General features: G+C 44.7%; 1 long non-coding RNA gene across 1 annotated transcript; it reads left to right on the top strand.

Moving 5' to 3' along the window:
• The first annotated feature begins 4195 nt into the window (after positions 1 to 4195).
• LOC112116635 lies at positions 4196 to 11644 on the top strand. Its single transcript, XR_002908921.2, has 3 exons — positions 4196 to 4347; positions 6699 to 6795; positions 10573 to 11644. It is a non-coding gene; the product is annotated as an uncharacterized LOC112116635 (long non-coding RNA).
• Positions 11645 to 12100: the final 456 nt, after the last annotated feature.

Raw genomic sequence — 12100 nt, 5'->3', positions numbered from 1 at the left:
CTGGTGTAATTTGTAATCTAGACAAGACATCGGTATGTGATTCAGGAATGGAATAAAGAAAAGGATTCCGGCATTCCTCAGTCTGGCCAGGAAACAGCAACTGCCCAAACTCAGCTCTCCCTTCCACTGGTGCAAATTCAGAGTAAGCCCACTGAGCTTAATGGAGTCCGAATCCATGATGCCAGGGCAAATGGGTGTGAAATGCTACCAGATCAGAACGTTGGTGTTTAACACCCCATTTGCACTGGTGCAAATGAGCGTGCACAGTACAGCAGATCTTCTGGATTCACGCTGGTGGAAGTGACACAGAATATGGCCCAGACCTGCATCATTCCGCTTCTGATACGGAGAAATGAAATCTTGATATTTCCCCAGCCACCAGCATTCCCCTTCAGACCACCTGTCCCACTTCAGCCATGCCTGTCACTTTCCTACGGGCTACCACTCCGCTCTGCCACACCATCAAGCAACACCCTCCAAGCAGATAAGCTGCCAGCCCTCTGCAAAGGCCTCTGCAGGCTCTGTTTGGATTATGGATATGAGTAATACTGTGTATATGTCCCACTCCAGACACTGCGTTGTGATACGCTCCAAACTTTGTTCTATGTTGTCTGGCAAAGCAGATAAAACAACCTACCCTAGAACGATGAGAATAGTGGTCTCAAATCATGATACTGGTTGCTGGGTAAAGTATGGAAAGCGATAAGAGCTTTTAAAGTTCCAAGGATGTATTTTCATGCTGATTAGAACCTATATAAACTTCCCAGTAGAGGTAAGGTGCAGTCTGTGAGCAAAAGCTTGTTTGGCAGGTGACCGACATTCCAGCCAAGGGATAACCAAAGCACCTGGGAGATGCCTCTGTTTGCTTTGGAGGTGAAGGTTATCAAATGGATTGATTTATACTTTCCTGTAGCAAAGTGTTCTGTCCTATTCAGGTGTGTGGGTATTTACAGGTATTTGTTATTTACTCTGGTTTATTACTGTCCCTCTCAAGTTCTTCCAGCACTTACGCAGTTTTAAAAACCCAATCACAGAGCAACAGCAACGTTTGAGAAGGGATTCCTGTGAAAAGCCTTTTGAGAGTCAGGAGACTGGGCACTCCCAGAACCATCTGACACCCCCAGCTCTCTGAGCACAAGGGAATTATTATTAATTATTGATATTTATTATAGCTATTGTGGTAGTGTCTAGCAGCTCCAGTTATTAACCAGCACCCCATTGTGCTAGGTGTGTACACACAGAACAAAAAGACAGTCCCTACCCCAAAGAGATTACAGTCAAGAGACAGATGGAGATAGACGAGGGAGCGCAAGGAAATAGTGAGACAATAATTAACGAATGCCTTCAATAAACATCCAGGGTATAATTGAAATCAGTCCCAGGGCAAGTCTCGATAGCATAAATTCCTTCCAAAATCTCCATCCCAGAACTCCAGTAATCCTATTCAGCCCCACCCAACCAGGAAAAGCCTGGGAGAAAAGACTGGATTTGTAGGATTGTCAACAGAGCTCAGCACACAGCACACACCAGAAGTGCTGAGCATCGCTGGAAAACAGGCCACTTATTTAAGTGCAAAAAGAACAGGAATACTTGTGGCACCTTAGAGACTAACAAATTTATTAGAGCATAAGCTTTCGTGGGCTACAACCCACTTCTTCGGATGCATATAGAGTGAAACATTGAGGAGATATATATACACACATACAGAGAGCATGAACAGGTGGGAGTTGTCTTACCAACTCTGAGAGGCCAATTAAGTAAGAGAAAAAAAACTTATTTAAGTGCCTAAATGGGAACTGAGCTCTTCTGAAATCCGGCCCCAAGTGTGGGTTGCTGAGCACTGGTGAAAATGTTGGCCAAAGGGTCCAAATCGCCACTGACCTGCACCTTGTGTTGTCATGCAAGGGAGTGCAAAGACCTACCAAATCTGAATGGTACAGCATTTTACGCCCAATTTACACTGTGTAAACGATGACGCAAGGTGCAAAGCGAAAGTGATTTGGGTTCACATGAGGCCCTGAAGGTCACCACGCACACATTCTGGTGGCCCAAGGTAAGAAGCAAAGTATCAAAGCAAAGGAACCTCAAACCCTGACAACCAGTTGTGTGGATATTTACCCCAGTGCTCAGAGATTTTGAAATGCTACCTCTGATTTGATGCCCATTCTGCACAGATGGAAATACCTATGTAGGGAGTGGGACAATGGAAAATCTGGCCCGTATCCTTTATCTACCATGTATGAGTTTCAATAAGGTTTATTGGTATCTGTAATTTAATATGACATATTTCTAGCACCAATTACTCTGAGATCATCGCGTTCATAAAATGTGACAGGAATCTTTTAAGGGCAAGCGTAAGTTCTCAGTTAATATAATAACTGAGATGGAAAATGGAATAGCATTACATTTAATATTATACATAATGCTCCTTCATTTCCTTCACCTGCTTCTGGCATCGCTGGGTTTCCCTCCTTCCCCATTTACAAACCTCTCAGCCCCAATTGTTACGATGGATGCCTGCTTTCTGGCTAGAGCAGGTTGGATGTGGGTTCCCTTCAGAAAGTGTGAAGACTGCTCCCAATTCATCCTGGAGGAATGCTCTGGGTATGCTCCTTCATCTGCAGCAGCAGCATCCCCCTCCTGGGACCTGGGAAGTGAAATGAGCCCAGCTGTGAGGCAGAGCTGTGTGACTGTATTATCCCCATTTTACTAAAGGGGAAAGTGAGGGACAAGCAGGGCAAGTGATTTGGCCAAAGTGACACAGTGAGTCAGAACCAGATCTGGGAATGAACGCAGGAATCCTGCCTCCCCGTCTCTAACCACTCAATCACATAGCTTCCTGGCAGACTGGAACGTGAATCACCAAGCAACCAGGCCACACCAGGAGGCGTTCTCTTTTACACTGATAATCTCACCCCTGAGCTGATCAGTAGCAGATGGGGTGGCCTTACAGGTCGGTTTTCTGGTGGAAGAGAAATCAGTGATATGGAATCTGGGAATTTCCGTAAGAACATAAGAACGGCCATACTGGGTCTGACCCAGGGTCCATTAGCCCAGTATCCTGACAGTGGCCAGATGCTTCAGAGGAAATAAACAGCACAGGGCAATTATTCAGTGATCCATCCCCTCTCATCCACTTCCAGCATCTGGCAGTTGGAGATTTAGGGACACCCAGAGCATGGGGCTGCATCCCTGACCATCTTGGCTAAAAGCCATTGATGGACTTATCCTCCATGAATTTATCTAATTCTTTTTTTGAACCAACTTATACTTTTTGCCTACATAGCATCCCCTGGCAACGAGTTCCACAGGCTGACTGTGCATTGTGTGAAGTAGTATTTCCTTGTGTTTATTTTAAACCTGCTGCCTATTAATTTAGTCGGTTGACCCCCTAGTTCTTATGTTATGTGAAGTGATAAATAACACTTCCCTACTCACTTTCTCTATACCATTAGTGATTTTATAAACCTCTATCATATTCCCCCTTAGCCATCCCTTTTCTAAGCTGAACAATCTCAGTCTTTTTAATGTCTCCTTTTACGGAAGCTGTTCCATACCTTTTATTTTTGTTGCCCTTCTCTGTGCTTTTTCCAATTCTAATATATCTTTTTGGAGATGGGGTGACCAGAACTGCACGCAGTATTCAAGGTGTGGGCATACCATGGATTTATATAGAGGCATTATGATATTTTCTGTTTTGCTATCTATCCCTTTCTTAAAGATTCCTAACATTCTGTTTGCTTTTTCCACTGCTGCTGCACACTGAGCGGATGTTTTCAGAGAACTATCCACAATGACTCCAAGATCTCTTTCTTGAGTGCTAACAACTAATTTAGACCCCGTCATTTTGTATGTACAGTTGTGATTGTTTTCCAGTGTGCATTACTTTGCACTTATCAACACTGAATTTCATCTGCCATGTTGTTGCCCAGTTACCCAGTTTTGTGAGATCCCTTTGTAACTCTTCGCAGTCAGCTTTGGACTTACAAAACCACTCAAAGTATTTATTGTCTGAAAATTTTGTAACCTTACTGTTCACCCCCTTTTCCAGATCATATAGGAATATGTTGAACAGCACAGATGCGAGGACAGATCTTTGGGGGACCCCACTATTTCTTCTCTCCATTGTGAAAACTGATGATTTAGTCCTATCCTTTATTTCCTATCTTTTAACCAGGTCCTGATCCATGAGACGACCTTCCTCTTATCCCATGACTGGCTACTTTGCTCAAGAGTGTTTTGTGGGGGTCCTTATCAAAGGCTTTCTGAAAGCCCAAGAACAATATATCCACTGAATCACCATTGTCCACTTACTTGTTGACATCCTCACAGAATTCTAATAGATTGGTGAGGCATGATTTCCCTCTTACAAAAGCAGTGTTGACTCTTCCCCAACTTATCATGTTTATCTGTGTGTCTGATAATTCTGTTCTTTCTTAGTGTAACTTGTTTATTTACACTATATACACCAGTCCTGGAACAGATGTGGTCACAAATGACACCCAGGCAATCCCCTCTCTCAGGAATCTCAGGCAAAACACCAATGCCTGGCATCCAGGAAGCAACTCTGCCCCAGGAACTTAACAGTTGGAGAATTAAGGCAGAGAGCAAACTCTCCTGCTCTTTGCAATGGCACCTTCCAATTGATGCTGTAAAAACAAAACTAAAACTGTTCCTTGTCAGGTCCCCCCATTATGTAGGAACCATGGCCGTAGACTTATCATTGAGTCCTCCTACACAGGGTCCTGATCTTTCCTATAAGTTGCTGCCTGCTTCTGGGCAGGGTGGAAACGGACAGTGGGAGGCCTCCCCAGAGGTAAGGATTGGATTATGTGGGATCCCCAAACAGGCTGCTCCCCAAACAGCCTCTCGTCTTGCAGGTGCTGAAGACTGCCTGTGAGGCAAAGGCAGATGAAGGGTTCATTCGAATCACACAGCCTAATTTACCCTTCTTCTCAAAACTCTGCCTCGAGAGAAGGACAGACTATAATTGCCAGGCAAGCAAAGGCTACTTGACCTCACAAGCCTGTCCCCTGTAAGTGTCTTGCTCTTGCTGTTCCCTTTAGCCCCTGCCCTCTCAGCATGTCTGGTAAAGCGGTTCAGTGTAATTAGTGAAAGAGCCAAACGTCAAACCCGCAACACATCTGACGGCTCTGAAACAGCAGGTGGAAAACTGAAACTGACCTACTTTTGTGGGAAAATAGCCCATTGGCAGTGCTGCCCAACACTATTCACAGGCTCGGAGTCAAACCCTGACCTGCCATGGCTTCAGATACATGTCCATTCCACCATCACTATGAAAGTCCTCGGTACATTGAAAGGGCAGGGCCAGAGCTTAGCACTCACTGCAACAGCTGCTCTTGACAAAGCATGAAGTATTTGACTTCTACCCGCCAAGATTTTCTACAGTGATTTGAATTTTTGGGTTCCCAATTTGAGACACCTTAAAGAGGCTTGATTTTCAGAGGGTTAGGGCTCAGCACTGTCTGCAAATCAGTCCCCTTTAAGCTGCTTCATTTTGGGTGCCCCAAACCACCAGACACCTTGTTTCACAAATGTTAGTGTTGATCTCCAGGGGATAAGAAAATACCCTCAGTGGGATGGAGTTAGTATTCCAGCATCTTTACATCACGGTGGGGTCCTGAGAACATCTCCTCCAGGACGATGGAAGAGCCAAAGAGATCATCCCTGCCAGGACTGGGCACAGGATCTTGGAGATTAGACGCTGGTGCATGAATGCCCATGGAAAAGCTCATAGTCTTGTATCTTACTATGGAGTCTTCGTGCCCTGATTTAAGGAGCTGCCAGTAGCTTAAACATCACCTTTGTGTGCAAGGTGTTAATCGATCTCTCCCAGCTCTAACTTCTGTGAGTCTGTGTTAAGTCCCATCTCCGCCAGTGCCGGATTGCGTCAGGACCCTGGTCTCAAACCCAGGCCCGCTGGATTTTCAGAAAGCAGGCTTAGCCTCCGTGCCACACCAAGACATTAGATTACCAGGGAATTCACAGACGTGGGTGGTCCAGCTTCTGGGGTTCCGTGACCCGCTTCCTGATTGGCCACATGGTCTTGGCCTTCATTGGCTGGTGACTATACATAAAACTTCCTGCTTCTCTTCTGCCCTTGTCTGAGCAACAAGCCCTTGCTCTGTGGACCCCCTGACCCTGCCAGCTGCCCTGCTGTACCTTCCCCTTGGATTGGATCTCCTGGCGATCAGACCCCTTGCATGAACTCTGACCACTGAGCCCGACTGCCCTGCAACCGCCTGACTCCCAGAGTAGTCCCTACAGTCCACGTCTAGTCTAGTTCAAAGTGTTCCTCTGGTTGTTATAAAATAAATGTCGTTAGAGAGATTGTAATTGGGGGCTAATGTTGCTAGGAACTAAAGCAGCTCTTTATCAGAGAGTAGCCGAGCCTGACAGCATTGTAACTCTGTTCTTCTTAAAGAGATGAGCTTGCACTAAACCAAGCAGCACATTAGAAGTAACTAGACAAAATGGCAGGGTTTTGAAAGGCCAGCAAAAGCAATAATACAGCCTCTAACAGAGAGATTGCTCAGCTTACCTCTGGCTTTTGGAAGCCGTACAATGTTTTTGCAGTGCTGCCAGAACAGTTCTTTACTGAACTTGGAAAGTCTCACATGCAGGTTTCAACACCTCCGTCTCGCACCACATAATGCAAAAGCTAATTCTACTTTCAGGCTGATGTCAACATCCCCCTTTACTGCCCCAGCGAAATGTGAAGACGATGTTAATTTGCATTTGCTGTGTGCAAGTAACACATTCCAGATAATCGTGGTAAGTCCTCCAAGGTATAGAGGAGAATTTCCTGGCTAATGTGCTGGATGGAAAAAGCCGCCGGGATCCAGGCATTGTGTGTTTTCATAACGCCACCTGAAATAGGCGCAGCTTAGAAATACATACTGCAGTGCTGCAAATACAATGGCAGACCAGTAGCAGCAGTAACAGCGAAGAGGCTGCTGTGCTCCATATTAAACCTTAGGGTTCAGGCAGTACGAATGGGGACAATGGGGTGGCGCAGATCCTCTGAATCCCATTCCATGCCAGAATTCAAAGTAGGGTGCACAGAGGTGGGGGAGGGGCCTTTGGCCATTGTGGGATGCAAAGCCATGTATAGATCCAACCCATCAAATCTGCTCACTGATCAGTCACAGCCCAACACACAAGCTGCAGTTGGCCAGAAGAGGAATCCCTGTGGGGAGAGGACTGGATTTTGAAACTTTGAGACACACGTATTCTTAAGAGCCAATAACTTTATGGGAAAACTGGCCTTTAACCCACCAGCTATAACCATTGTGAACGGAAAGTGCTTCGAACCATTACTATAGGGTACAGGAGTGTTTCTTTAAATAAGTGAAGGGAAAGATTCCCCCCCCCCATTTAAATAATTTCCTTGTGTCCTGGATCCACCAGCAGAAATGCCCTGCTTACTCATTTGGCTGTGATGCAATATTATTTCTTTATTAGAATCACCCTTACAGGCCCAGCTAGAGACCCTGTGACAGGACAGTGTGGTGTTTTGCAGGGTGTATATGTGATGCGGGGTGGGGTGGGGTGACAACCAACCCAGTTGGGGCCTCATTGTGCTATGTGTTGTATGTACATGGAGCAAGGGGCAGTTCCTGGTCTGATACATTATTAATTATTATGCAGATGAGGAAGGTTGTGAGTTCAATCCTTGAGGGGGCCATTTAGGGATCTGGGGCAAAAATCTCTCTGGGGATTGGCCCTGCTTTGAGCAGGGGGTTGGACTAGATGACCTCCTGAGGCCCCTTCCAACCCTGATATTCTATGAACGTCTATGAACTGAGGCACAGAATAATTAAGTAACTGTCCAAGGGTCATACAGGAAATCTGTGGTAGAGCCAGGAACTGAAATGCAGATTTTCCCATTCCCAGTCCAGTCCTTTAACTAGAAGATCATCCTTTCTCTATTACAGCAATATAGCTATATGAATCCGTGATAGCTATATAAATGCAACACATCAAATAAGGCTTAAGATGTTCCATTAGGTGGTTAGAACATGTGTGTCTATAGAAATAGAAGCTATAGATCCTATGGAGATGGGCAGGATTAGATTAGCTAGTTTGCTTTCTGGTGGCATGTGCATGCGCTCGGTGTCTGGAATATCTCCTGGTGCCCAAAGGAATCAGAGTTTAAGAAACAAAGATTCAAAAGCTTCTGGAAGAGGTACAGTTGTATCAATAAACTTCTAATACTCAGTTACAGCATGCAGCCTCTTCTCCATAAAACAAATAGCTCATCACTAACAAGCCATTACTGCAGAAGTGAAACAATTATTACTGTAAGCAACATGCTGAAAATATAGACACTTAAGATGGGGATAATAATGACCATTTGTCTATGAATTGGAAAAATGTGCTAGTTTTTTGTTTGTATGCAATGAACACAGAAACTTGGCTTATGCTCTGGAGTAGAGTAACCAGTTTGAACTCAGAGGAGTCTATTGCATTTGGACAGTTCTGTCAGGGTATATGGGCTGTTGGAATGGATTTTCCATCTTTACTCCTGTATTGTACACTCCTTGTAATGACAATGATCTTGCATTTCTATAGAGTCTTTCATCCTGAAGGGTCTCAAAGAGCTTTTCAAACATCACAGTCTGATAGACCAAGTCTACACAGGATCACCTTGCAATGCAGCTATGTGTGGGATGGAATGAAGCAGCTGTTTGCTCACAGGGGTTTAGGATAGTAAATGAAGGAGAATACCTTATTCATCTGAAACTTCTGGGCTAAGATAAGCAGAGAGAAAGGAAGTTGGTCAAGACATGGGGCTGGCAACCTTGTTCTTCACAAACTTTAACGACCACGAGGGTCCAAATCCTTTGTTTTACATTCCATCCAAAAGACGTTGCTTCCAGCAGCACAGTATCCGCCAAACTTGCTGGGTGTCTGTGACTATCCATTTCAGTTAAAACTGTGTTCAGGGATTCTGCAGTGGCATGTGACGGCAATGAATTCATTTCCATTTATGATCTGTTATGATGATACCCCTGAAGGATAAAAGTCTATACATAATAATCTCTCTCTTCAGCTTTGTTAACAACTTCAATTAACAGAGAGCTGTGTAATGCTTCATCAGCCATTTGGATTACAGATGAAATTAAGCCATCATATTTATGAACTACTCAGTGAGTTCTAGGAGAACTCCACATATTTTAGATTTAATAACTTGCCCTCTCATTTTATTTATAATGTTAATAATGATTTGGTGGCTGCTGTGGGGGGAGAACATAAATGACAAAGAGACCAATTCACAAAGGGACAGTAACCGGAGTTATGCTTTATGGGAGCAGTGTACTGTCAATACATGGCTACATGCTTCCTCAGTTCATTTTGTATTCTCTTTTATATTTGATTGACTAGCTCTGCGAACCAGGCGACTTCTGCCTTATAATTGCTTTCCACTCAGCACTTTGAAAACCTGTAAGTGTCTCGTGTTAATAATTAAACCCCGTAAAGTGGATCTGTTATGTCTACAAATTAGTGGGTCTGTGAGTGGACCTAGCTTAGCAGCAGAATTCCACCAGGCCAAGATTTTCAAAAGAGGCTAGTGATTTTGGGTGCCCAGCATGAGACACCTTAAATAGCCTGATTTTCAAAGTGTGGGTGCTCAGCACTTTCTTTGAGGCTCAGGCCTATCTCTAGAGAAATCAGAGTCTGGAAAAATATGCTGTATCTTAACATAAAACTTACAAAATCGGATATCAAAATACAAATGTGTCCCAGCTCACTATTACTGAACAATTGCTGACTTTCTCATGTTTACCATACAATTATAAAATAAATCAATTGGAATATAAATATTGTATTTACATTTCAGTGCATTAGTATACAGAGCAGTGTAAACAAATCATTGTCTATGAAATTTTAGTTTGCACTGACTTCACTAGTGCTTTTTATGTCGCCTGTTGTAAAATTAGGCAAATATCTAGAGCAGTTGACATACCCCCGGAAGACCTCGGAGTACCCCAGAGGTACATGTACCCTGGGTTGAGAACCACTGGCCTAAGGATCCCAGATGAGATTTGAGCTCCATGGTGCTGGGTGCTGTACAGACACATAACAAGAGATAGACCCTTCCCCCCAAAACAGCAGTCTAAATAGAGAACACGAACAAAGGTGTGGGAGGGGAAACTGAGGCCCAGAGAGGGGATGTGACTTGCCCAAGGTCAAACAGCAGATTGGTGGCAAAGCTGGAATAGAATCCAGCTCTCCTGACTAGTGCCCTATTTGCTGCCTTTCATTAATGATTAATTACTTTTTATTTATTTATTTGGGTTCATTTCCAGCCTGCAAATATGCCATTGCAAACACATTGCATTGCTCCCTGTCTCTGCTGTACTAATGCTGGAGCACAGAGAGCCTCAGCAAGGTTAATTAATTTGAGCGAAGGCTGAAGCCTAAAAGACGGGGAGCAACACACAGAGATGATGGCTGGCAAAAATCATTAGAAGCATCTTTCAACAATCTATATACCGTTATCGATCCTGTTATAGATCATGTTCCTTTCCCCCTTTTTTTTTGCAGGATATTCTGGATCGATATGGCAAGTGCATTGAGACTGCAGCAACACATTTAAAACCTTATAAAAGGTTATTTAGTTGCTAACAGTGCAGCAGTTTCTGCAAAGCCTGCCAAAAGGTTACAGCTTTTTGGGCATCATAAATTACAGACGACAGGGGAAAAAAGTAAGTGCGGTTTTCTTTATTGTCTCAATGATGGATGGGCTCCTGAACAAGACACAAAATACATCATATCACCTTTAATGGGTCCACATTTCTGTAGCCATAACTCACAATTTTAAAATAGAAAATGGTGAAATATGGCGTTGTATATTCCACTCCTGACATATTTATGAGTCCTTCCCTTCTTATAAATACAGTGATTGCTATTTCAAAGCACCATGTCAGGTATGAACAGAGCGCAAACAGCTGGTGCGGTTGAAAAATTATAGCCAGAGTTGGACGTTTTCAAAAACTCTCTCTAGCAGCAGTAAATTTACAGTGTTTGCACTAACTGTTATTAAAACCAAATCCATAGCTTGGCAACAGGAATCCATTGCTGTGTAACAGCTGGAGTGACAGCGCTGCATGACAGCTGGGGAGAGCTGGAAGGCTGGTGCTACACCCGTGTGAAAACCCATTTCAAGGGGATCATCAACGTTCTCCATCCCAGCCTGTGCAGTCCCCAGCAGTCTGTGGGCTGTGAGTTGGACTGTTGGGAGAATGACAGCAGCATAGTTTATCTTCTGCCTGGCCCCATGTTTTTAATCTTTTCTTTTCAAAAGCCTTTCCTCTGACTGCTGAGACTCGCCTCATCCCAAACTCGTGGGCGTGTCTGACTCGGCCTTCATGCAAATACAGCCTGATTAGGTCCCAATCCTGCAAGCTGGGGCCCAGCACCCTGAGACAGCAGTGAAGTCACTTTCAACAGGTTTGGGATCTAACAGCTACATTTTCCAAAACACCACTGAGCTTGGTTACCTAAAGCGAGGGACTGCAGTTAGGGCAATGTATATCCTGCAGCTGGAGGTGTGCTTCCCGGCCCACTTAGATAGCCATGCTAGGTCTGTGTGAGCTAAAAATAGCAGCATTGTTGTTGCTTGGCCTATCTTCCTGAATACGCACTCAGGGCGCTGGGGCGTGTTTCCACTTGCAGGGCTAGTCTGAGCCCTGACCTGTGCTACCCCACCTCCCCAGCTATTTTTAGCGCCGTAGCTCAAGCAGAGCTAGCCCGTTTCTGTCTACCTGCACTGGGAAGCGCACTCCCAGCTGCAGCATAGACGTAACCCTTAGAGACTTCTACTGACTCTCCTCAGCCACCCAAACTTGAGGCATCCAGTTACAGGCCAGTTGCCCTTTATGGGGAGTTAGTGCCCAGTCTGCCCCTGGAGGGCAGGTTAGTAAATGAGCACCTGGACTTGATAAAAGTTCCCCAAGCTCAGTTAGAGGGGAGCCCCCAAGGGAGACATGAAGCTCCTGTTCAGAGCAGCTCCCAGGAGAAGCTGCTGCTGAAGAGTCTAGAGTGAGAGTTATCTGGGGACCCCACCAGACTG

The sequence above is a fragment of the Terrapene carolina genome, unplaced genomic scaffold, assembly GCF_002925995.2.
Source record: "Terrapene carolina triunguis isolate 2854851 unplaced genomic scaffold, T_m_triunguis-2.0 Scaffold53, whole genome shotgun sequence".
NCBI classification, from domain to species: Eukaryota; Metazoa; Chordata; order Testudines; family Emydidae; genus Terrapene; species Terrapene triunguis.
This window is presented reverse-complemented; position numbering and strand designations above follow the sequence as displayed.